Here is a 5,688-nt window from a genome sequence, read left to right as displayed (position 1 = left end):
CTATACTTTTAAACTAGGCCCCATGCAATTGTGTGTGTGTATGTGTATGTGTGTGTGTGTGTGTGTGTGTGTGTGTGTGTGTGTGTGTGTGTGTGTGTGTGTGTGAAAGACATAGCCTAATAATATACTAATATTGATTAAGTAAAATAAAATCTCTGAAGCACTTTGGTTGCCCAGTTGAATATTTTACTACTTTTATGACTACGCAAATATATAAAGATGGAAATTAATGAAAATCACATTACAGTAATGGAACCAAAATAGATGTTAATATATGTGTTTGACCTGCTATTAAAAGAAAAACATTTTTTATGCAAATGTAGCCCTGTATAACTTCTGACTAAAGCAGCTCAAACACAAGCCATATGCTCCTATTCCCCACCTTCCTTCTACTTCTGGTAGCAGCTGTATCTTGTGAGTGGTACACTGTAATTATTACAAGATTTTCCAGTGACATGCACATATTTACATGCGATATTTTAGATAGTAATTCATTGTAAACCTATTTTAAAAATCTCATTGTTGTTCACAGGTTCTAAAAGTATTGAGCTGTTTCAGCCTCCAGCTATGGTTGTTAAACCTGGAGAATCGTTTTCCATCCTCTGTAAGCTTATGGGGTATATGACAGCTTACTGCACTAACTGGTTATGACACTCATCAGGACGAGCACTAGAATGGATTGGCTGGTTCTGTAACTCCAACAATGTTGGAGGAAATAGAATAGAATAGAATAGAATAGAATAGAGTAGAATTCAAATAGAATCAGTAAAAAGCAAGATCAGTTTCTCACACATTATCTTTACTGGGCAGAAACTTCCAGACTGAGGACACAGCTGTGTATTACTGTGTGCAGGGAGCAGAAGATCAGAAACTGCCAAAATGTCTGTACAAAAATACCCACCGATGCATGCACAAATAATACGACCACCACAAATGATACAATTACTATTACCCCACCCTTTATTAAAAATAACTACATTGCACCTAAATACAATGGCTGTTTCATTAGGTCCACCTACCTGATAGGTAGTTTTATAAGAGTACAGTTACAAACTGTAGCCCTTGTTTTGTCATGCAACATTTCTCAGCTCCCTTTTTCACTGGTCTGTTTCTTACCATAAAATTTGTGCTGAGTGGATATTATTCAGGAGGGGGACTATTCCCAGTACAGCAGGGGCACTGACACAGTAGTGGTGTGGTATTGGGGGTCATACTGGTATGACAGTGTAAGGTATTGAGTGATACCTGAGAACAATGAATCAGTGTCATTGCAGGGTTAAGAGTTGTTTGCTAACAGAGTCCCCATGGCAAGAAAATGTCATTTGATGAAGAGTTGGAGCATCGCTAACGCTAATTGCGGCTGGTACCAGATTATAAAAAAAACTATAGACCTACAAATTGATTATATTATATTAATTTTTCCAGTACAATTGCTGCACAATACAATATTACTACTGTACTATTACTACTACTGTCTAAAATCTTTCCCCAAAATAAAAAGCAGTTTTGCTTTTACATTTATAAGACATGCAATACTCTTTGAAATAATAGATGTATTTTGATAAAATATAGTGAGGTTAAATTTATTAAAACACTCATTACAATGTTAATGACAATAGTATGACAATCTAGTTATTTCTAAATGTAACCACCTTCCTTCACTGAATAATCGGCAGAAAGTCTGACATTCAAATCTATCATATCAGATCTTCAACACACTATAACACCACAGTCTCATTCTAACAAAAATACTAATCACAATTGCTGATGCATGACTTTCAGGAAACATCTGTGTTCTATGAACCAAAATACTGAAGCAAATATACAGATTTGCATATATTCTGTTATACCATCAATCTTAACAATTAAAGTTTAAGACAAATTTAGAATAAAACACCCCCTCATTTCAATGTAATTGGTTAATATGATCAAGTTTAGTTAATAAATTAGTTCACAATTCAACTCAACTAGCTCACAATTAAAAAAAAAATTATGAAATGACCTGAAAAGTATATTGATGATATTTTGCAAATCTAACTTTATTATATCAGAAATTAAACACTGATTTGCACTGATTACATTGATTTAATGTATTGATAAGCAATGTTGAATCAACGCTGAATGAGTGGAGAGTCATTCCAATTAGACCAATTAGTTCTCATAAAAAGAAGAAGAATAGTAAAAAGGTAAAAAAAAACAAAACTATACAGGCATTTTGTTAATTATTTCTTTTTATAAATGATGATTTAATGTTTCAAAACTTTTATTATTTTAAAGTGGCAGGTGAAACAGCAGTTACTGGCAATAATTCTTCCTGGAAATATTACAGTTATAATTAATGTTATTGCTGTGTTGGAACCTTGTTCTTCAGGACAGGGATGGTACCATTACAGCACAATGCATTATGATGGATTTGATCACCTCCTGCTAAAGTCCCTTGTCCTTTGGATTTGCCCCCTTTTAGCCTGGCATTTTACTATAAGAAAAATTATGATTACTTATCAGTTGACTGAACTTTTAGGGTCTGATGTTTATGCAAATACAAATACTGTCACATTGATACTATGACATACTGTTATGTTCAACACAAGTATTAGCAGTCAATGAGTAATCCAATGCCCTGCACATGGGTGGCAGGTTAGGAGGGTTGGTAAATGTGGTAAATTTGATGATTGTGAATAAATGCAGTTGAATGCCTCAGTAGATATTCAAACACCATGTCAAATATTCAGTGCAATGCTTAAAACTCAGGACAACCTGTTATTTTCATAAATGTACAATTACAGCATGTTATGGAATAATATCTTCAATAAACATAGCTATGATAGTAAAAAAATATGATGACTAGAGCTGTAATCTATTTAAGTGGAGGTTTATACCACTTTAGTCATAACTAGTTCTAGCCTCACCTAATGTATATAAGGGGACTATATGGGAGGGGTCAACAGTATACTCCAGTGTAATGCTCCACTGCATTACTGACTAAACAAAAAATATAGATGTGCTAGTTTCATTTTTCATATAACTACTTTTTGGTGAACAGCATCCCTCCCTTCTGTACTTGTTAGGGTATTGCTTAGATCAGATTGCTGTTAGAGCTTATTTTCTCTTGTTAGGAAGTTAGGCTTCGCTATTGTATTATCTATTTCAGGAGATTAGTTAGTCTGGGTTTCCCTTTTAGACAATTCGGCCCTAAACTGAGGCGGACATGGCTTTGCTTTACTGTGTACAGGAGTTGTACAACTTGGTGGGGCAGCTGCACAAACACCAGAGTTGCATTATTCAGTTTAAGTCTTTTTAGAACTAATGAGTGATTTTCTCCATAAATATTAGACAAAGGCTTAAGTAACAATAATAATCACTGTCTTGTCATGTCTCTGTTCTGACTTGATTCTATGTAAAAAAAAAAAGACTAAATAAATAAACGAATGAGATTAAAGAGCATTAGAAGACTTTAAGACATGCTAGGATTGCAGAATATTATATGTCAAAGCACTTGTAACTGTGAGATGACTACAAAGGAGTGAAACGTGAATTCAGGCAGCAGGTAACTTTTAAAGGCAAACAAAAGGAAAAACGTTTCTCATCAAAGTAAAGTGACGTTTCACTCTACTTTCCTTCTCTACTCTTTCCATCTCCTCTTTTGAATTTCATGCCATTACAGTGTCTTTCCCCACATTAGAGCAACCACACTCTAATGATGGTGGGCCTGTGTGCAGAACAGTTAGATCTTGGATCAGTTAAAACAAAAGGAAAAACTAAACACCACACCGAGCCTGGAAAACGGAAGAACAAAGGAAGCCATGGGAAGAATGGCAACCCCGATGCACTGGGGAAAACCAAACTAAAACTTCCCAAACAAAACCAGAAAACGGGGAAGAACTTTAATGGTTAATGGAAGCCTCAGGAGAGAGACAGACTCGAGATGGGAAAACTGGAGAGGGGAGAGGACGTGTAAAAACACAGACACCTTCGCAGGGAAGAAATGAGGTGTAGCACAAGGGCTCACAGACCTCAATACCTGAAGTTACTAGCTAGGAGCTTGGCTCAAAACTTTAGCAAAGACCCAGCACTGAATGACTGGGTCACTGGGCTTTTATAGATCTAGCCCAGCTGTTGGGCATCAAGCCTGATTAGTAGTGTTGTTGACTCGAGGCCTCCCTCTGGTGGCCGATGGGGGTCTCGGTCTGGTGCCAACCCTTACAGGTGACATCGAGAGAATCCACTTCCAAACCATGTAGACTCTCCACTGGTGTTCCACAAGGCTCAGTATTAGGCCTCCTTCTCTTTGTATACTCGTTCTCTTTGTGATGTAATGTCTTCTCATGGTTTCTCCTACCACTCCTATGCCGATGACACTCAATTAATTCTTTCATTTCCATCCTCTGACAAACAGGTCTCCAGACGTATCTCAGCATGCTTGACTGCGTCATGGATGACAGCCCACCACTTGAAGCTCAACCCCAGTAAAACCAAGCTTCTGTAGATTCCAGGTACTCCCAACCCTTACCATGACCTCACAGTTTCCTTCGAGAACTACCTGGTGTCACCATCCCGTATGCCCGTAGCCTAGGCATAACTTTGGACAACCAGTTGTTGTTCTCAGTGCATGTTTAAAATCTAACCCAGTCTTGCAGGTTTCTCCTTTGTAACATACAAAGGATTTGGCCCTTTCTCTTGCAGGTAGGTACCGAGGTGCTTGTGCAGTCTCTTGTGACCTCAAAGCTAGACTTCTGCAACGTGCTGGTCTTCCTCTAAGAGTCATCAAACCTCTACAACGTGTCCAGCATGCAGCAGCATGAGTGGTCTTCAATCTTCTGAAGTTCACATGTTACTCCACTGCTGTGCTCCCTTCATTGGCTTCCAGTAACTGCACGCATCAGATTTAAAACCTTGATTCTTGCCTACAAAGCTAAAAATGGACCAGTCCCTTCCTACATGAGGTCAACGGTCAAAGCCCGATCCATACTTCGAGTACTTCGAACCTCAAGTATGGCCCGGCTTGAAATACCTTGCTTCAGGCGTCATGGAAGACAAGCATCAAGACTATTTTCTGTCCTGGCTCCAAGATGGTGGAATGAACTCCCACTTGCTGTCCAGACAGCAGAGTCCCTTGCACTCTTCAAACACAGACTGAAGACCCATCTATTTGCAGAATGTCTAAAGGACAACTGACCCTGCTCCCATATTGACTGACTAAATTAGTACTTATTGCAGGGTATTGTTTATTACACTGATGTTGTTTCACAAACTCTAGCACTTATTGTTTATTGCATTTATCATTGTTTAAGATAGACCTTATGTATTTTGCATTTCTAGGTATCAGCATTGATCCCTGTATTTCTACAGTATTCTAGTTCATTGGTATGTTGGACTCTAACCTACTGTACTGTACTAGAATGTATTTTATCTTTTGTAAGTTGCTCTGGATGAGAGCATCTGCTAAATGCCATAAATGTAAAATGTAAATGTAAAAATAAAATGAAAAATATTTTCATTTTTACTTAAAAATATAAAATTTTAATAAGATTTTAATAAGATTTTGCATCTGGAATTATTAAAAATAAGATTTTGCATCTGGAAATTAAAAACACAAATAATTTCAGTAATTTTTAAGCCCTCTGGGGGGCACGCTTTCTTTATTTTTCACCTACCAAACTAAAAATGAGTAGAAAACTGGTACTGTAT

The sequence above is a fragment of the Electrophorus electricus genome, chromosome 1 (genome assembly GCF_013358815.1).
Source record: "Electrophorus electricus isolate fEleEle1 chromosome 1, fEleEle1.pri, whole genome shotgun sequence".
Classification (NCBI taxonomy): Eukaryota; Metazoa; Chordata; class Actinopteri; order Gymnotiformes; family Gymnotidae; genus Electrophorus; species Electrophorus electricus.
This window is presented reverse-complemented; position numbering follows the sequence as displayed.